General features: G+C 45.3%; 34 non-coding genes across 34 annotated transcripts; all 34 read left to right on the top strand.

The window, feature by feature from the left end:
• Window positions 1-10: 10 nt before the first annotated feature.
• Window positions 11-123, top strand: LOC128452128 (U5 spliceosomal RNA). Its single transcript, XR_008340633.1, has one exon. It is a non-coding gene; the product is annotated as a U5 spliceosomal RNA (small nuclear RNA).
• Window positions 124-300: 177 nt separating this feature from the next.
• On the top strand, window positions 301-492 carry LOC128452919 (U2 spliceosomal RNA). The gene has a single exon (XR_008341398.1). It is a non-coding gene; the product is annotated as a U2 spliceosomal RNA (small nuclear RNA).
• Window positions 493-1,005: 513 nt separating this feature from the next.
• On the top strand, window positions 1,006-1,118 carry LOC128452483 (U5 spliceosomal RNA). Its single transcript, XR_008340977.1, has one exon. It is a non-coding gene; the product is annotated as a U5 spliceosomal RNA (small nuclear RNA).
• Window positions 1,119-1,298: 180 nt separating this feature from the next.
• On the top strand, window positions 1,299-1,490 carry LOC128451889 (U2 spliceosomal RNA). Its single transcript, XR_008340413.1, has one exon. It is a non-coding gene; the product is annotated as a U2 spliceosomal RNA (small nuclear RNA).
• Window positions 1,491-2,003: 513 nt separating this feature from the next.
• LOC128452127 (U5 spliceosomal RNA) lies at window positions 2,004-2,116 on the top strand. The gene has a single exon (XR_008340632.1). It is a non-coding gene; the product is annotated as a U5 spliceosomal RNA (small nuclear RNA).
• A 177-nt stretch (window positions 2,117-2,293) lies between these two features.
• On the top strand, window positions 2,294-2,485 carry LOC128452918 (U2 spliceosomal RNA). The gene has a single exon (XR_008341397.1). It is a non-coding gene; the product is annotated as a U2 spliceosomal RNA (small nuclear RNA).
• A 515-nt stretch (window positions 2,486-3,000) lies between these two features.
• On the top strand, window positions 3,001-3,113 carry LOC128452125 (U5 spliceosomal RNA). The gene has a single exon (XR_008340631.1). It is a non-coding gene; the product is annotated as a U5 spliceosomal RNA (small nuclear RNA).
• A 177-nt stretch (window positions 3,114-3,290) lies between these two features.
• On the top strand, window positions 3,291-3,482 carry LOC128452916 (U2 spliceosomal RNA). The gene has a single exon (XR_008341395.1). It is a non-coding gene; the product is annotated as a U2 spliceosomal RNA (small nuclear RNA).
• A 513-nt stretch (window positions 3,483-3,995) lies between these two features.
• On the top strand, window positions 3,996-4,108 carry LOC128452482 (U5 spliceosomal RNA). The gene has a single exon (XR_008340976.1). It is a non-coding gene; the product is annotated as a U5 spliceosomal RNA (small nuclear RNA).
• A 180-nt stretch (window positions 4,109-4,288) lies between these two features.
• Window positions 4,289-4,480, top strand: LOC128452915 (U2 spliceosomal RNA). The gene has a single exon (XR_008341394.1). It is a non-coding gene; the product is annotated as a U2 spliceosomal RNA (small nuclear RNA).
• A 514-nt stretch (window positions 4,481-4,994) lies between these two features.
• Window positions 4,995-5,107, top strand: LOC128452124 (U5 spliceosomal RNA). The gene has a single exon (XR_008340630.1). It is a non-coding gene; the product is annotated as a U5 spliceosomal RNA (small nuclear RNA).
• A 177-nt stretch (window positions 5,108-5,284) lies between these two features.
• Window positions 5,285-5,476, top strand: LOC128452914 (U2 spliceosomal RNA). The gene has a single exon (XR_008341393.1). It is a non-coding gene; the product is annotated as a U2 spliceosomal RNA (small nuclear RNA).
• A 513-nt stretch (window positions 5,477-5,989) lies between these two features.
• LOC128452481 (U5 spliceosomal RNA) lies at window positions 5,990-6,102 on the top strand. Its single transcript, XR_008340975.1, has one exon. It is a non-coding gene; the product is annotated as a U5 spliceosomal RNA (small nuclear RNA).
• Window positions 6,103-6,282: 180 nt separating this feature from the next.
• Window positions 6,283-6,474, top strand: LOC128451888 (U2 spliceosomal RNA). Its single transcript, XR_008340412.1, has one exon. It is a non-coding gene; the product is annotated as a U2 spliceosomal RNA (small nuclear RNA).
• A 513-nt stretch (window positions 6,475-6,987) lies between these two features.
• LOC128452123 (U5 spliceosomal RNA) lies at window positions 6,988-7,100 on the top strand. The gene has a single exon (XR_008340629.1). It is a non-coding gene; the product is annotated as a U5 spliceosomal RNA (small nuclear RNA).
• A 177-nt stretch (window positions 7,101-7,277) lies between these two features.
• LOC128452913 (U2 spliceosomal RNA) lies at window positions 7,278-7,469 on the top strand. Its single transcript, XR_008341392.1, has one exon. It is a non-coding gene; the product is annotated as a U2 spliceosomal RNA (small nuclear RNA).
• A 515-nt stretch (window positions 7,470-7,984) lies between these two features.
• Window positions 7,985-8,097, top strand: LOC128452122 (U5 spliceosomal RNA). The gene has a single exon (XR_008340628.1). It is a non-coding gene; the product is annotated as a U5 spliceosomal RNA (small nuclear RNA).
• Window positions 8,098-8,274: 177 nt separating this feature from the next.
• LOC128452912 (U2 spliceosomal RNA) lies at window positions 8,275-8,466 on the top strand. Its single transcript, XR_008341391.1, has one exon. It is a non-coding gene; the product is annotated as a U2 spliceosomal RNA (small nuclear RNA).
• Window positions 8,467-8,979: 513 nt separating this feature from the next.
• On the top strand, window positions 8,980-9,092 carry LOC128452480 (U5 spliceosomal RNA). Its single transcript, XR_008340974.1, has one exon. It is a non-coding gene; the product is annotated as a U5 spliceosomal RNA (small nuclear RNA).
• A 180-nt stretch (window positions 9,093-9,272) lies between these two features.
• Window positions 9,273-9,464, top strand: LOC128451887 (U2 spliceosomal RNA). Its single transcript, XR_008340411.1, has one exon. It is a non-coding gene; the product is annotated as a U2 spliceosomal RNA (small nuclear RNA).
• A 513-nt stretch (window positions 9,465-9,977) lies between these two features.
• On the top strand, window positions 9,978-10,090 carry LOC128452121 (U5 spliceosomal RNA). Its single transcript, XR_008340627.1, has one exon. It is a non-coding gene; the product is annotated as a U5 spliceosomal RNA (small nuclear RNA).
• Window positions 10,091-10,267: 177 nt separating this feature from the next.
• On the top strand, window positions 10,268-10,459 carry LOC128451747 (U2 spliceosomal RNA). Its single transcript, XR_008340280.1, has one exon. It is a non-coding gene; the product is annotated as a U2 spliceosomal RNA (small nuclear RNA).
• Window positions 10,460-10,973: 514 nt separating this feature from the next.
• LOC128452120 (U5 spliceosomal RNA) lies at window positions 10,974-11,086 on the top strand. Its single transcript, XR_008340626.1, has one exon. It is a non-coding gene; the product is annotated as a U5 spliceosomal RNA (small nuclear RNA).
• A 180-nt stretch (window positions 11,087-11,266) lies between these two features.
• On the top strand, window positions 11,267-11,458 carry LOC128451775 (U2 spliceosomal RNA). Its single transcript, XR_008340306.1, has one exon. It is a non-coding gene; the product is annotated as a U2 spliceosomal RNA (small nuclear RNA).
• Window positions 11,459-11,973: 515 nt separating this feature from the next.
• LOC128452119 (U5 spliceosomal RNA) lies at window positions 11,974-12,086 on the top strand. Its single transcript, XR_008340625.1, has one exon. It is a non-coding gene; the product is annotated as a U5 spliceosomal RNA (small nuclear RNA).
• A 180-nt stretch (window positions 12,087-12,266) lies between these two features.
• LOC128452911 (U2 spliceosomal RNA) lies at window positions 12,267-12,458 on the top strand. Its single transcript, XR_008341390.1, has one exon. It is a non-coding gene; the product is annotated as a U2 spliceosomal RNA (small nuclear RNA).
• Window positions 12,459-12,971: 513 nt separating this feature from the next.
• On the top strand, window positions 12,972-13,084 carry LOC128452340 (U5 spliceosomal RNA). The gene has a single exon (XR_008340837.1). It is a non-coding gene; the product is annotated as a U5 spliceosomal RNA (small nuclear RNA).
• Window positions 13,085-13,264: 180 nt separating this feature from the next.
• LOC128451886 (U2 spliceosomal RNA) lies at window positions 13,265-13,456 on the top strand. The gene has a single exon (XR_008340410.1). It is a non-coding gene; the product is annotated as a U2 spliceosomal RNA (small nuclear RNA).
• A 514-nt stretch (window positions 13,457-13,970) lies between these two features.
• Window positions 13,971-14,083, top strand: LOC128452117 (U5 spliceosomal RNA). Its single transcript, XR_008340623.1, has one exon. It is a non-coding gene; the product is annotated as a U5 spliceosomal RNA (small nuclear RNA).
• A 177-nt stretch (window positions 14,084-14,260) lies between these two features.
• On the top strand, window positions 14,261-14,452 carry LOC128451838 (U2 spliceosomal RNA). Its single transcript, XR_008340365.1, has one exon. It is a non-coding gene; the product is annotated as a U2 spliceosomal RNA (small nuclear RNA).
• A 514-nt stretch (window positions 14,453-14,966) lies between these two features.
• LOC128452116 (U5 spliceosomal RNA) lies at window positions 14,967-15,079 on the top strand. Its single transcript, XR_008340622.1, has one exon. It is a non-coding gene; the product is annotated as a U5 spliceosomal RNA (small nuclear RNA).
• A 180-nt stretch (window positions 15,080-15,259) lies between these two features.
• On the top strand, window positions 15,260-15,451 carry LOC128451746 (U2 spliceosomal RNA). The gene has a single exon (XR_008340279.1). It is a non-coding gene; the product is annotated as a U2 spliceosomal RNA (small nuclear RNA).
• A 514-nt stretch (window positions 15,452-15,965) lies between these two features.
• Window positions 15,966-16,078, top strand: LOC128452115 (U5 spliceosomal RNA). The gene has a single exon (XR_008340621.1). It is a non-coding gene; the product is annotated as a U5 spliceosomal RNA (small nuclear RNA).
• A 177-nt stretch (window positions 16,079-16,255) lies between these two features.
• On the top strand, window positions 16,256-16,447 carry LOC128452910 (U2 spliceosomal RNA). The gene has a single exon (XR_008341389.1). It is a non-coding gene; the product is annotated as a U2 spliceosomal RNA (small nuclear RNA).
• Window positions 16,448-16,860: the final 413 nt, after the last annotated feature.

The raw sequence follows: 16,860 nt of genomic DNA, 5'->3' as shown, positions 1-16,860 counted from the left end.
AGGGCCATGCTGACTCTGGTTTCTCTTCATAACGCACAAGTCTTTCGCCTTTTACTAAAGACTTCCGTGGAGAGGAACAAACATGAGTTGAATCTATTTTTGGCAGGCTTTGCTTTATGGCTGAGCCTTATGAAATTGTGAAAAGTCAAAGAATTGTCTAGGTCAGAAATCAAGTGTCCACAAAGAGCTTAGGCGGAGGTGATGAGCAGCAGCCATTGTTATGCACACCTACAAACGGGGTACCACAGCAAGGGAGAATTGCGCCAAGAGCTTGGCGTGGACATCCAACACTTGTGGATTATCGCTTCTCGGCCTTTTGGCTAAGATCAAGTGTAGTATCTGTTCTTATCAGTTTAATATCTGATATGTCCTCTATATGAGGACTACATATTAAGCAGATTTTTGGCAAGAGGAGCAGAAATTTGGAGCTTGCTCCCTTCTCTCCACGCATCGACCTAGCATTGCAGTGCCGCTGGGAACGGTGCACTCTGTTCTTACCTTGTAGAAAAGCAAACACTCAAACAATTGTGGAGTTTTAAAGGTGAATTCTACACTGGGTCAATGAAACTGAGGGAATAGCCTGGCAGAGTTTGACAAGTGTGCAAAACCGCTCTGATGACTCACTGCCTTGTGAAGTGATCATGCATGACTCTGCAAGGGGTCACAATAAGCTTCAACTGGATTCCAAATTGAATCAGAAGCGTTTGTCAAAAACTGAAACTGTTTTCACTCAAGATCCTCTGGGAGACTTGGTGAGAAAGCAGAGTTAGCTTTTTGGACCCAATGTAAGTGGTTCAGGGATGTATCGCTTAAAAAGGCTTAAAAGCCAATCACTAGTCAGGGCAGGAGCAAATAAAGACTTGTATAATTTTGGTTGGCAGATGCGGGTGTGGTGGGAATGTTGTATACTAGAATCTGACATGCGGAAAGCAAAGAGAGGCCCACCGCGTAGGTGGTGACTGTGACCGAGAGGCTCCTCCGCTGCTCTCGAACAGAGGGCCATGCTGACTCTGGTTTCTCTTCATAACGCACAAGTCTTTCGCCTTTTACTAAAGACTTCCGTGGAGAGGAGCAAACATGAGTTGAATCTATTTTTGGCAGGCTTTGCTTTATGGCTGAGCCTTATGAAATTGTGAAAAGTCAAAGAATTGTCTAGGTCAGAAATCAAGTGTCCACAAAGGAGAGCTTAGGCGGAGGTGATGAGCAGCAGCCATTGTTATGCACACCTACAAACGGGGTACCACAGCAAGGGAGAATTGCGCCAAGAGCTTGGCGTGGACATCCAACACTTGTGGGTTATCGCTTCTCGGCCTTTTGGCTAAGATCAAGTGTAGTATCTGTTCTTATCAGTTTAATATCTGATATGTCCTCTATATGAGGACTACATATTAAGCAGATTTTTGGCAAGAGGAGCAGAAATTTGGAGCTTGCTCCCTTCTCTCCACGCCTCGACCTAGCATTGCAGTGCCGCTGGGAACGGTGCACTCTGTTCTTACCTTGTAGAAAAGCAAACACTCAAACAATTGTGGAGTTTTAAAGGTGAATTCTACACTGGGTCAATGAAACTGAGGGAATAGCCTGGCAGAGTTTGACAAGTGTGCAAAACCGCTCTGATGACTCACTGCCTTGTGAAGTGATCATGCATGACTCTGCAAGGGGTCACAATGAGCTTCAACTGGATTCCAAATTGAATCAGAAGCGTTTGTCAAAAACTGAAACTGTTTTCACTCAAGATCCTCTGGGAGACTTGGTGAGAAAGCAGAGTCATTTTTTTGGACCCAATGTAAGTGGTTCAGGGATGTATCGCTTAAAAAGGCTTAAAAGCCAATCACTAGTCAGGGCAGGAGCAAATAAAGACTTGTATAATTTTGGTTGGCAGATGGGGGCGTGGTGGGAATGTTGTATACTAGAATCTGACATGCGGAAAGCAAAGAGAGGCCCACCGCGTAGGTGGTGACTGTGACCGAGAGGCTCCTTCACTGCTCTCGAACAGAGGGCCATGCTGACTCTGGTTTCTCTTCATAACGCACAAGTCTTTCGCCTTTTACTAAAGACTTCCGTGGAGAGGAACAAACATGAGTTGAATCTATTTTTGGCAGGCTTTGCTTTATGGCTGAGCCTTATGAAATTGTGAAAAGTCAAAGAATTGTCTAGGTCAGAAATCAAGTGTCCACAAAGAGCTTAGGCGGAGGTGATGAGCAGCAGCCATTGTTATGCACACCTACAAACGGGGTACCACAGCAAGGGAGAATTGCGCCAAGAGCTTGGCGTGGACATCCAACACTTGTGGATTATCGCTTCTCGGCCTTTTGGCTAAGATCAAGTGTAGTATCTGTTCTTATCAGTTTAATATCTGATATGTCCTCTATATGAGGACTACATATTAAGCAGATTTTTGGCAAGAGGAGCAGAAATTTGGAGCTTGCTCCCTTCTCTCCACGCATCGACCTAGCATTGCAGTGCCGCTGGGAACGGTGCACTCTGTTCTTACCTTGTAGAAAAGCAAACACTCAAACAATTGTGGAGTATTAAAGGTGAATTCTACACTGGGTCATTGAAACTGAGGGAATGGCCTGGCAGAGTTTGACAAGTGTGCAAAACCGCTCTGATGACTCACTGCCTTGTGAAGTGATCATGCATGACTCTGCACAGGGTCACAATGAGCTTCAACTGGATTCCAAATTGAATCAGAAGCGTTTGTCAAAAACTGAAACTGGTTTTCACTCAAGATCCTCTGGGAGACTTGGTGAGAAAGCAGAGTCAGCTTTTTGGACCCAATGTAAGTTTTTTCAGGGATGTATCGCTTAAAAAGGCTTAAAAGCCAATCACTAGTCAGGGCAGGAGCAAATAAAGACTTGTATAATTTTGGTTGGCAGATGGGGGCGTCGTGGGAATGTTGTATACTAGAATCTGACATGCGGAAAGAAAAGAGAGGCCCACCGCGTAGGTGGTGACTGTGACCGAGAGGCTCCTCCGCTGCTCTCGAACAGAGGGCCATGCTGACTCTGGTTTCTCTTCATAACGCACAAGTCTTTCGCCTTTTACTAAAGACTTCCGTGGAGAGGAACAAACATGAGTTGAATCTATTTTTGGCAGGCTTTGCTTTATGGCTGAGCCTTATGAAATTGTGAAAAGTCAAAGAATTGTCTAGGTCAGAAATCAAGTGTCCACAAAGAGCTTAGGCGGAGGTGATGAGCAGCAGCCATTGTTATGCACACCTACAAACGGGGTACCACAGCAAGGGAGAATTGCGCCAAGAGCTTGGCGTGGACATCCAACACTTGTGGATTATCGCTTCTCGGCCTTTTGGCTAAGATCAAGTGTAGTATCTGTTCTTATCAGTTTAATATCTGATATGTCCTCTATATGAGGACTACATATTAAGCAGATTTTTGGCAAGAGGAGCAGAAATTTGGAGCTTGCTCCCTTCTCTCCACGCATCGACCTAGCATTGCAGTGCCGCTGGGAACGGTGCACTCTGTTCTTACCTTGTAGAAAAGCAAACACTCAAACAATTGTGGAGTTTTAAAGGTGAATTCTACACTGGGTCAATGAAACTGAGGGAATAGCCTGGCAGAGTTTGACAAGTGTGCAAAACCGCTCTGATGACTCACTGCCTTGTGAAGTGATCATGCATGACTCTGCAAGGGGTCACAATAAGCTTCAACTGGATTCCAAATTGAATCAGAAGCGTTTGTCAAAAACTGAAACTGTTTTCACTCAAGATCCTCTGGGAGACTTGGTGAGAAAGCAGAGTTAGCTTTTTGGACCCAATGTAAGTGGTTCAGGGATGTATCGCTTAAAAAGGCTTAAAAGCCAATCACTAGTCAGGGCAGGAGCAAATAAAGACTTGTATAATTTTGGTTGGCAGATGCGGGTGTGGTGGGAATGTTGTATACTAGAATCTGACATGCGGAAAGCAAAGAGAGGCCCACCGCGTAGGTGGTGACTGTGACCGAGAGGCTCCTCCGCTGCTCTCGAACAGAGGGCCATGCTGACTCTGGTTTCTCTTCATAACGCACAAGTCTTTCGCCTTTTACTAAAGACTTCCGTGGAGAGGAGCAAACATGAGTTGAATCTATTTTTGGCAGGCTTTGCTTTATGGCTGAGCCTTATGAAATTGTGAAAAGTCAAAGAATTGTCTAGGTCAGAAATCAAGTGTCCACAAAGGAGAGCTTAGGCGGAGGTGATGAGCAGCAGCCATTGTTATGCACACCTACAAACGGGGTACCACAGCAAGGGAGAATTGCGCCAAGAGCTTGGCGTGGACATCCAACACTTGTGGATTATCGCTTCTCGGCCTTTTGGCTAAGATCAAGTGTAGTATCTGTTCTTATCAGTTTAATATCTGATATGTCCTCTATATGAGGACTACATATTAAGCAGATTTTTGGCAAGAGGAGCAGAAATTTGGAGCTTGCTCCCTTCTCTCCACGCATCGACCTAGCATTGCAGTGCCGCTGGGAACGGTGCACTCTGTTCTTACCTTGTAGAAAAGCAAACACTCAAACAATTGTGGAGTTTTAAAGGTGAATTCTACACTGGGTCAATGAAACTGAGGCAATGGCCTGGCAGAGTTTGACAAGTGTGCAAAACCGCTCTGATGACTCACTGCCTTGTGAAGTGATCATGCATGACTCTGCACGGGGTCACAATGAGCTTCAACTGGATTCCAAATTGAATCAGAAGCGTTTGTCAAAAACTGAAACTGGTTTTCACTCAAGATCCTCTGGGAGACTTGGTGAGAAAGCAGAGTCAGCTTTTTGGACCCAATGTAAGTGGTTCAGGGATGTATCGCTTAAAAAGGCTTAAAAGCCAATCACTAGTCAGGGCAGGAGCAAATAAAGACTTGTATAATTTTGGTTGGCAGATGGGGGCGTGGTGGGAATGTTGTATACTAGAATCTGACATGCGGAAAGCAAAGAGAGGCCCACCGCGTAGGTGGTGACTGTGACCGAGAGGCTCCTTCACTGCTCTCGAACAGAGGGCCATGCTGACTCTGGTTTCTCTTCATAACGCACAAGTCTTTCGCCTTTTACTAAAGACTTCCGTGGAGAGGAACAAACATGAGTTGAATCTATTTTTGGCAGGCTTTGCTTTATGGCTGAGCCTTATGAAATTGTGAAAAGTCAAAGAATTGTCTAGGTCAGAAATCAAGTGTCCACAAAGAGCTTAGGCGGAGGTGATGAGCAGCAGCCATTGTTATGCACACCTACAAACGGGGTACCACAGCAAGGGAGAATTGCGCCAAGAGCTTGGCGTGGACATCCAACACTTGTGGATTATCGCTTCTCGGCCTTTTGGCTAAGATCAAGTGTAGTATCTGTTCTTATCAGTTTAATATCTGATATGTCCTCTATATGAGGACTACATATTAAGCAGATTTTTGGCAAGAGGAGCAGAAATTTGGAGCTTGCTCCCTTCTCTCCACGCATCGACCTAGCATTGCAGTGCCGCTGGGAACGGTGCACTCTGTTCTTACCTTGTAGAAAAGCAAACACTCAAACAATTGTGGAGTTTTAAAGGTGAATTCTACACTGGGTCAATGAAACTGAGGGAATAGCCTGGCAGAGTTTGACAAGTGTGCAAAACCGCTCTGATGACTCACTGCCTTGTGAAGTGATCATGCATGACTCTGCAAGGGGTCACAATAAGCTTCAACTGGATTCCAAATTGAATCAGAAGCGTTTGTCAAAAACTGAAACTGTTTTCACTCAAGATCCTCTGGGAGACTTGGTGAGAAAGCAGAGTTAGCTTTTTGGACCCAATGTAAGTGGTTCAGGGATGTATCGCTTAAAAAGGCTTAAAAGCCAATCACTAGTCAGGGCAGGAGCAAATAAAGACTTGTATAATTTTGGTTGGCAGATGCGGGTGTGGTGGGAATGTTGTATACTAGAATCTGACATGCGGAAAGCAAAGAGAGGCCCACCGCGTAGGTGGTGACTGTGACCGAGAGGCTCCTCCGCTGCTCTCGAACAGAGGGCCATGCTGACTCTGGTTTCTCTTCATAACGCACAAGTCTTTCGCCTTTTACTAAAGACTTCCGTGGAGAGGAGCAAACATGAGTTGAATCTATTTTTGGCAGGCTTTGCTTTATGGCTGAGCCTTATGAAATTGTGAAAAGTCAAAGAATTGTCTAGGTCAGAAATCAAGTGTCCACAAAGGAGAGCTTAGGCGGAGGTGATGAGCAGCAGCCATTGTTATGCACACCTACAAACGGGGTACCACAGCAAGGGAGAATTGCGCCAAGAGCTTGGCGTGGACATCCAACACTTGTGGGTTATCGCTTCTCGGCCTTTTGGCTAAGATCAAGTGTAGTATCTGTTCTTATCAGTTTAATATCTGATATGTCCTCTATATGAGGACTACATATTAAGCAGATTTTTGGCAAGAGGAGCAGAAATTTGGAGCTTGCTCCCTTCTCTCCACGCCTCGACCTAGCATTGCAGTGCCGCTGGGAACGGTGCACTCTGTTCTTACCTTGTAGAAAAGCAAACACTCAAACAATTGTGGAGTTTTAAAGGTGAATTCTACACTGGGTCAATGAAACTGAGGGAATAGCCTGGCAGAGTTTGACAAGTGTGCAAAACCGCTCTGATGACTCACTGCCTTGTGAAGTGATCATGCATGACTCTGCAAGGGGTCACAATGAGCTTCAACTGGATTCCAAATTGAATCAGAAGCGTTTGTCAAAAACTGAAACTGTTTTCACTCAAGATCCTCTGGGAGACTTGGTGAGAAAGCAGAGTCATTTTTTTGGACCCAATGTAAGTGGTTCAGGGATGTATCGCTTAAAAAGGCTTAAAAGCCAATCACTAGTCAGGGCAGGAGCAAATAAAGACTTGTATAATTTTGGTTGGCAGATGGGGGCGTGGTGGGAATGTTGTATACTAGAATCTGACATGCGGAAAGCAAAGAGAGGCCCACCGCGTAGGTGGTGACTGTGACCGAGAGGCTCCTTCACTGCTCTCGAACAGAGGGCCATGCTGACTCTGGTTTCTCTTCATAACGCACAAGTCTTTCGCCTTTTACTAAAGACTTCCGTGGAGAGGAACAAACATGAGTTGAATCTATTTTTGGCAGGCTTTGCTTTATGGCTGAGCCTTATGAAATTGTGAAAAGTCAAAGAATTGTCTAGGTCAGAAATCAAGTGTCCACAAAGAGCTTAGGCGGAGGTGATGAGCAGCAGCCATTGTTATGCACACCTACAAACGGGGTACCACAGCAAGGGAGAATTGCGCCAAGAGCTTGGCGTGGACATCCAACACTTGTGGATTATCGCTTCTCGGCCTTTTGGCTAAGATCAAGTGTAGTATCTGTTCTTATCAGTTTAATATCTGATATGTCCTCTATATGAGGACTACATATTAAGCAGATTTTTGGCAAGAGGAGCAGAAATTTGGAGCTTGCTCCCTTCTCTCCACGCATCGACCTAGCATTGCAGTGCCGCTGGGAACGGTGCACTCTGTTCTTACCTTGTAGAAAAGCAAACACTCAAACAATTGTGGAGTATTAAAGGTGAATTCTACACTGGGTCATTGAAACTGAGGGAATGGCCTGGCAGAGTTTGACAAGTGTGCAAAACCGCTCTGATGACTCACTGCCTTGTGAAGTGATCATGCATGACTCTGCACAGGGTCACAATGAGCTTCAACTGGATTCCAAATTGAATCAGAAGCGTTTGTCAAAAACTGAAACTGGTTTTCACTCAAGATCCTCTGGGAGACTTGGTGAGAAAGCAGAGTCAGCTTTTTGGACCCAATGTAAGTTTTTTCAGGGATGTATCGCTTAAAAAGGCTTAAAAGCCAATCACTAGTCAGGGCAGGAGCAAATAAAGACTTGTATAATTTTGGTTGGCAGATGGGGGCGTCGTGGGAATGTTGTATACTAGAATCTGACATGCGGAAAGAAAAGAGAGGCCCACCGCGTAGGTGGTGACTGTGACCGAGAGGCTCCTCCGCTGCTCTCGAACAGAGGGCCATGCTGACTCTGGTTTCTCTTCATAACGCACAAGTCTTTCGCCTTTTACTAAAGACTTCCGTGGAGAGGAACAAACATGAGTTGAATCTATTTTTGGCAGGCTTTGCTTTATGGCTGAGCCTTATGAAATTGTGAAAAGTCAAAGAATTGTCTAGGTCAGAAATCAAGTGTCCACAAAGAGCTTAGGCGGAGGTGATGAGCAGCAGCCATTGTTATGCACACCTACAAACGGGGTACCACAGCAAGGGAGAATTGCGCCAAGAGCTTGGCGTGGACATCCAACACTTGTGGATTATCGCTTCTCGGCCTTTTGGCTAAGATCAAGTGTAGTATCTGTTCTTATCAGTTTAATATCTGATATGTCCTCTATATGAGGACTACATATTAAGCAGATTTTTGGCAAGAGGAGCAGAAATTTGGAGCTTGCTCCCTTCTCTCCACGCATCGACCTAGCATTGCAGTGCCGCTGGGAACGGTGCACTCTGTTCTTACCTTGTAGAAAAGCAAACACTCAAACAATTGTGGAGTTTTAAAGGTGAATTCTACACTGGGTCAATGAAACTGAGGGAATAGCCTGGCAGAGTTTGACAAGTGTGCAAAACCGCTCTGATGACTCACTGCCTTGTGAAGTGATCATGCATGACTCTGCAAGGGGTCACAATAAGCTTCAACTGGATTCCAAATTGAATCAGAAGCGTTTGTCAAAAACTGAAACTGTTTTCACTCAAGATCCTCTGGGAGACTTGGTGAGAAAGCAGAGTTAGCTTTTTGGACCCAATGTAAGTGGTTCAGGGATGTATCGCTTAAAAAGGCTTAAAAGCCAATCACTAGTCAGGGCAGGAGCAAATAAAGACTTGTATAATTTTGGTTGGCAGATGCGGGTGTGGTGGGAATGTTGTATACTAGAATCTGACATGCGGAAAGCAAAGAGAGGCCCACCGCGTAGGTGGTGACTGTGACCGAGAGGCTCCTCCGCTGCTCTCGAACAGAGGGCCATGCTGACTCTGGTTTCTCTTCATAACGCACAAGTCTTTCGCCTTTTACTAAAGACTTCCGTGGAGAGGAGCAAACATGAGTTGAATCTATTTTTGGCAGGCTTTGCTTTATGGCTGAGCCTTATGAAATTGTGAAAAGTCAAAGAATTGTCTAGGTCAGAAATCAAGTGTCCACAAAGGAGAGCTTAGGCGGAGGTGATGAGCAGCAGCCATTGTTATGCACACCTACAAACGGGGTACCACAGCAAGGGAGAATTGCGCCAAGAGCTTGGCGTGGACATCCAACACTTGTGGGTTATCGCTTCTCGGCCTTTTGGCTAAGATCAAGTGTAGTATCTGTTCTTATCAGTTTAATATCTGATATGTCCTCTATATGAGGACTACATATTAAGCAGATTTTTGGCAAGAGGAGCAGAAATTTGGAGCTTGCTCCCTTCTCTCCACGCCTCGACCTAGCATTGCAGTGCCGCTGGGAACGGTGCACTCTGTTCTTACCTTGTAGAAAAGCAAACACTCAAACAATTGTGGAGTTTTAAAGGTGAATTCTACACTGGGTCAATGAAACTGAGGGAATAGCCTGGCAGAGTTTGACAAGTGTGCAAAACCGCTCTGATGACTCACTGCCTTGTGAAGTGATCATGCATGACTCTGCAAGGGGTCACAATGAGCTTCAACTGGATTCCAAATTGAATCAGAAGCGTTTGTCAAAAACTGAAACTGTTTTCACTCAAGATCCTCTGGGAGACTTGGTGAGAAAGCAGAGTCATTTTTTTGGACCCAATGTAAGTGGTTCAGGGATGTATCGCTTAAAAAGGCTTAAAAGCCAATCACTAGTCAGGGCAGGAGCAAATAAAGACTTGTATAATTTTGGTTGGCAGATGGGGGCGTGGTGGGAATGTTGTATACTAGAATCTGACATGCGGAAAGCAAAGAGAGGCCCACCGCGTAGGTGGTGACTGTGACCGAGAGGCTCCTTCACTGCTCTCGAACAGAGGGCCATGCTGACTCTGGTTTCTCTTCATAACGCACAAGTCTTTCGCCTTTTACTAAAGACTTCCGTGGAGAGGAACAAACATGAGTTGAATCTATTTTTGGCAGGCTTTGCTTTATGGCTGAGCCTTATGAAATTGTGAAAAGTCAAAGAATTGTCTAGGTCAGAAATCAAGTGTCCACAAAGAGCTTAGGCGGAGGTGATGAGCAGCAGCCATTGTTATGCACACCTACAAACGGGGTACCACAGCAAGGGAGAATTGCGCCAAGAGCTTGGCGTGGACATCCAACACTTGTGGATTATCGCTTCTCGGCCTTTTGGCTAAGATCAAGTGTAGTATCTGTTCTTATCAGTTTAATATCTGATATGTCCTCTATATGAGGACTACATATTAAGCAGATTTTTGGCAAGAGGAGCAGAAATTTGGAGCTTGCTCCCTTCTCTCCACGCATCGACCTAGCATTGCAGTGCTGCTGGGAACGGTGCACTCTGTTCTTACCTTGTAGAAAAGCAAACACTCAAACAATTGTGGAGTTTTAAAGGTGAATTCTACACTGGGTCAATGAAACTGAGGGAATGGCCTAGCAGAGTTTGACAAGTGTGCAAAACCGCTCTGATGACTCACTGCCTTGTGAAGTGATCATGCATGACTCTGCACGGGGTCACAATGAGCTTCAACTGGATTCCAAATTGAATCAGAAGCGTTTGTCAAAAACTGAAACTGGTTTTCACTCAAGATCCTCTGGGAGACTTGGTGAGAAAGCAGAGTCAGCTTTTTGGACCCAATGTAAGTGGTTCAGGGATGTATCGCTTAAAAAGGCTTAAAAGCCAATCACTAGTCAGGGCAGGAGCAAATAAAGACTTGTATAATTTTGGTTGGCAGATGGGGGCGTGGTGGGAATGTTGTATACTAGAATCTGACATGCGGAAAGCAAAGAGAGGCCCACCGCGTAGGTGGTGACTGTGACCGAGAGGCTCCTTCACTGCTCTCGAACAGAGGGCCATGCTGACTCTGGTTTCTCTTCATAACGCACAAGTCTTTCGCCTTTTACTAAAGACTTCCGTGGAGAGGAACAAACATGAGTTGAATCTATTTTTGGCAGGCTTTGCTTTATGGCTGAGCCTTATGAAATTGTGAAAAGTCAAAGAATTGTCTAGGTCAGAAATCAAGTGTCCACAAAGGAGAGCTTAGGCGGAGGTGATGAGCAGCAGCCATTGTTATGCACACCTACAAACAGGGTACCACAGCAAGGGAGAATTGCGCCAAGAGCTTGGCGTGGACATCCAACACTTGTGGATTATCGCTTCTCGGCCTTTTGGCTAAGATCAAGTGTAGTATCTGTTCTTATCAGTTTAATATCTGATATGTCCTCTATGTGAGGACTACATATTAAGCAGATTTTTGGCAAGAGGAGCAGAAATTTGGAGCTTGCTCCCTTCTCTCCACGCATCGACCTAGCATTGCAGTGCTGCTGGGAACGGTGCACTCTGTTCTTACCTTGTAGAAAAGCAAACACTCAAACAATTGTGGAGTTTTAAAGGTGAATTCTACACTGGGTCATTGAAACTGACGGAATGGCCTGGCAGAGTTTGACAAGTGTGCAAAACCGCTCTGATGACTCACTGCCTTGTGAAGTGATCATGCATGACTCTGCACAGGGTCACAATGAGCTTCAACTGGATTCCAAATTGAATCAGAAGCGTTTGTCAAAAACTGAAACTGGTTTTCACTCAAGATCCTCTGGGAGACTTGGTGAGAAAGCAGAGTCAGCTTTTTGGACCCAATGTAAGTTTTTTCAGGGATGTATCGCTTAAAAAGGCTTAAAAGCCAATCACTAGTCAGGGCAGGAGCAAATAAAGACTTGTATAATTTTGGTTGGCAGATGGGGGCGTCGTGGGAATGTTGTATACTAGAATCTGACATGCGGAAAGAAAAGAGAGGCCCACCGCGTAGGTGGTGACTGTGACCGAGAGGCTCCTCCGCTGCTCTCGAACAGAGGGCCATGCTGACTCTGGTTTCTCTTCATAACGCACAAGTCTTTCGCCTTTTACTAAAGACTTCCGTGGAGAGGAACAAACATGAGTTGAATCTATTTTTGGCAGGCTTTGCTTTATGGCTGAGCCTTATGAAATTGTGAAAAGTCAAAGAATTGTCTAGGTCAGAAATCAAGTGTCCACAAAGGAGAGCTTAGGCGGAGGTGATGAGCAGCAGCCATTGTTATGCACACCTACAAACGGGGTACCACAGCAAGGGAGAATTGCGCCAAGAGCTTGGCGTGGACATCCAACACTTATGGATTATCGCTTCTCGGCCTTTTGGCTAAGATCAAGTGTAGTATCTGTTCTTATCAGTTTAATATCTGATATGTCCTCTATATGAGGACTACATATTAAGCAGATTTTTGGCAAGAGGAGCAGAAATTTGGAGCTTGCTCCCTTCTCTCCACGCATCGACCTAGCATTGCAGTGCCGCTGGGAACGGTGCACTCTGTTCTTACCTTGTAGAAAAGCAAACACTCAAACAATTGTGGAGTTTTAAAGGTGAATTCTACACTGGGTCAATGAAACTGAGGGAATAGCCTGGCAGAGTTTGACAAGTGTGCAAAACCGCTCTGATGACTCACTGCCTTGTGAAGTGATCATGCATGACTCTGCAAGGGGTCACAATGAGCTTCAACTGGATTCCAAATTGAATCAGAAGCGTTTGTCAAAAACTGAAACTGGTTTCACTCAAGATCCTCTGGGAGACTTGGTGAGAAAGCAGAGTTAGCTTTTTGGACCCAATGTAAGTGGTTCAGGGATGTATCGCTTAAAAAGGCTTAAAAGCCAATCACTAGTCAGGGCAGGAGCAAATAAAGACTTGTATAATTTTGGTTGGCAGATGCGGGCGTGGTGGGAATGTTGTATACTAGAATCTGACATGCGGAAAGCAAAGAGAGGCCCACCGCGTAGGTGGTGACTGTGACCGAGAGGCTCCTCCGCTGCTCTCGAACAGAGGGCCATGCTGACTCTGGTTTCTCTTCATAACGCACAAGTCTTTCGCCTTTTACTAAAGACTTCCGTGGAGAGGAGCAAACATGAGTTGAATCAATTTTTGGCAGGCTTTGCTTTATGGCTGAGCCTTATGAAATTGTGAAAAGTCAAAGAATTGTCTAGGTCAGAAATCAAGTGTCCACAAAGGAGAGCTTAGGCGGAGGTGATGAGCAGCAGCCATTGTTATGCACACCTACAAACGGGGTACCACAGCAAGGGAGAATTGCGCCAAGAGCTTGGCGTGGACATCCAACACTTGTGGATTATCGCTTCTCGGCCTTTTGGCTAAGATCAAGTGTAGTATCTGTTCTTATCAGTTTAATATCTGATATGTCCTCTATATGAGGACTACATATTAAGCAGATTTTTGGCAAGAGGAGCAGAAATTTGGAGCTTGCTCCCTTCTCTCCACGCCTCGACCTAGCATTGCAGTGCCGCTGGGAACGGTGCACTCTGTTCTTACCTTGTAGAAAAGCAAACACTCAAACAATTGTGGAGTTTTAAAGGTGAATTCTACACTGGGTCAATGAAACTGAGGGAATAGCCTGGCAGAGTTTGACAAGTGTGCAAAACCGCTCTGATGACTCACTGCCTTGTGAAGTGATCATGCATGACTCTGCAAGGGGTCACAATGAGCTTCAACTGGATTCCAAATTGAATCAGAAGCGTTTGTCAAAAACTGAAACTGGTTTTCACTCAAGATCCTCTGGGAGACTTGGTGAGAAAGCAGAGTCAGCTTTTTGGACCCAATGTAAGTGGTTCAGGGATGTATCGCTTAAAAAGGCTTAAAAGCCAATCACTAGTCAGGGCAGGAGCAAATAAAGACTTGTATAATTTTGGTTGGCAGATGGGGGCGTGGTGGGAATGTTGTATACTAGAATCTGACATGCGGAAAGCAAAGAGAGGCCCACCGCGTAGGTGGTGACTGTGACCGAGAGGCTCCTTCACTGCTCTCGAACAGAGGGCCATGCTGACTCTGGTTTCTCTTCATAACGCACAAGTCTTTCGCCTTTTACTAAAGACTTCCGTGGAGAGGAACAAACATGAGTTGAATCTATTTTTGGCAGGCTTTGCTTTATGGCTGAGCCTTATGAAATTGTGAAAAGTCAAAGAATTGTCTAGGTCAGAAATCAAGTGTCCACAAAGAGCTTAGGCGGAGGTGATGAGCAGCAGCCATTGTTATGCACACCTACAAACAGGGTACCACAGCAAGGGAGAATTGCGCCAAGAGCTTGGCGTGGACATCCAACACTTGTGGATTATCGCTTCTCGGCCTTTTGGCTAAGATCAAGTGTAGTATCTGTTCTTATCAGTTTAATATCTGATATGTCCTCTATATGAGGACTACATATTAAGCAGATTTTTGGCAAGAGGAGCAGAAATTTGGAGCTTGCTCCCTTCTCTCCACGCATCGACCTAGCATTGCAGTGCGGCTGGGAACGGTGCACTCTGTTCTTACCTTGTAGAAAAGCAAACACTCAAACAATTGTGGAGTTTTAAAGGTGAATTCTACACTGGGTCAATGAAACTGAGGGAATGGCCTGGCAGAGTTTGACAAGTGTGCAAAACCGCTCTGATGACTCACTGCCTTGTGAAGTGATCATGCATGACTCTGCACGGGGTCACAATGAGCTTCAACTGGATTCCAAATTGAATCAGAAGCGTTTGTCAAAAACTGAAACTGGTTTTCACTCAAGATCCTCTGGGAGACTTGGTGAGAAAGCAGAGTCAGCTTTTTGGACCCAATGTAAGTGGTTCAGGGATGTATCGCTTAAAAAGGCTTAAAAGCCAATCACTAGTCAGGGCAGGAGCAAATAAAGACTTGTATAATTTTGGTTGGCAGATGGGGGCGTGGTGGGAATGTTGTATACTAGAATCTGACATGCGGAAAGCAAAGAGAGGCCCACCGCGTAGGTGGTGACTGTGACCGAGAGGCTCCTCCGCTGCTCTCGAACAGAGGGCCATGCTGACTCTGGTTTCTCTTCATAACGCACAAGTCTTTCGCCTTTTACTAAAGACTTCCGTGGAGAGGAACAAACATGAGTTGAATCTATTTTTGGCAGGCTTTGCTTTATGGCTGAGCCTTATGAAATTGTGAAAAGTCAAAGAATTGTCTAGGTCAGAAATCAAGTGTCCACAAAGGAGAGCTTAGGCGGAGGTGATGAGCAGCAGCCATTGTTATGCACACCTACAAACGGGGTACCACAGCAAGGGAGAATTGCGCCAAGAGCTTGGCGTGGACATCCAACACTTGTGGATTATCGCTTCTCGGCCTTTTGGCTAAGATCAAGTGTAGTATCTGTTCTTATCAGTTTAATATCTGATATGTCCTCTATATGAGGACTACATATTAAGCAGATTTTTGGCAAGAGGAGCAGAAATTTGGAGCTTGCTCCCTTCTCTCCACGCATCGACCTAGCATTGCAGTGCTGCTGGGAACGGTGCACTCTGTTCTTACCTTGTAGAAAAGCAAACACTCAAACAATTGTGGAGTTTTAAAGGTGAATTCTACACTGGGTCAATGAAACTGAGGGAATGGCCTAGCAGAGTTTGACAAGTGTGCAAAACCGCTCTGATGACTCACTGCCTTGTGAAGTGATCATGCATGACTCTGCACGGGGTCACAATGAGCTTCAACTGGATTCCAAATTGAATCAGAAGCGTTTGTCAAAAACTGAAACTGGTTTTCACTCAAGATCCTCTGGGAGACTTGGTGAGAAAGCAGAGTCAGCTTTTTGGACCCAATGTAAGTGGTTCAGGGATGTATCGCTTAAAAAGGCTTAAAAGCCAATCACTAGTCAGGGCAGGAGCAAATAAAGACTTGTATAATTTTGGTTGGCAGATGGGGGCGTGGTGGGAATGTTGTATACTAGAATCTGACATGCGGAAAGCAAAGAGAGGCCCACCGCGTAGGTGGTGACTGTGACCGAGAGGCTCCTTCACTGCTCTCGAACAGAGGGCCATGCTGACTCTGGTTTCTCTTCATAACGCACAAGTCTTTCGCCTTTTACTAAAGACTTCCGTGGAGAGGAACAAACATGAGTTGAATCTATTTTTGGCAGGCTTTGCTTTATGGCTGAGCCTTATGAAATTGTGAAAAGTCAAAGAATTGTCTAGGTCAGAAATCAAGTGTCCACAAAGAGCTTAGGCGGAGGTGATGAGCAGCAGCCATTGTTATGCACACCTACAAACAGGGTACCACAGCAAGGGAGAATTGCGCCAAGAGCTTGGCGTGGACATCCAACACTTGTGGATTATCGCTTCTCGGCCTTTTGGCTAAGATCAAGTGTAGTATCTGTTCTTATCAGTTTAATATCTGATATGTCCTCTATATGAGGACTACATATTAAGCAGATTTTTGGCAAGAGGAGCAGAAATTTGGAGCTTGCTCCCTTCTCTCCACGCATCGACCTAGCATTGCAGTGCCGCTGGGAACGGTGCACTCTGTTCTTACCTTGTAGAAAAGCAAACACTCAAACAATTGTGGAGTTTTAAAGGTGAATTCTACACTGGGTCAATGAAACTGAGGGAATGGCCTGGCAGAGTTTGACAAGTGTGCAAAACCGCTCTGATGACTCACTGCCTTGTGAAGTGATCATGCATGACTCTGCACGGGGTCACAATGAGCTTCAACTGGATTCCAAATTGAATCAGAAGCGTTTGTCAAAAACTGAAACTGGTTTTCACTCAAGATCCTCTGGGAGACTTGGTGAGAAAGCAGAGTCAGCTTTTTGGACCCAATGTAAGTGGTTCAGGGATGTATCGCTTAAAAAGGCTTAAAAGCCAATCACTAGTCAGGGCAGGAGCAAATAAAGACTTGTATAATTTTGGTTGGCAGATGGGGGCGTGGTGGGAATGTTG

This window comes from Pleuronectes platessa, chromosome 11 (assembly GCF_947347685.1).
Source record: "Pleuronectes platessa chromosome 11, fPlePla1.1, whole genome shotgun sequence".
NCBI lineage: Eukaryota > Metazoa > Chordata > Actinopteri > Pleuronectiformes > Pleuronectidae > Pleuronectes > Pleuronectes platessa.
This window is presented reverse-complemented; position numbering and strand designations above follow the sequence as displayed.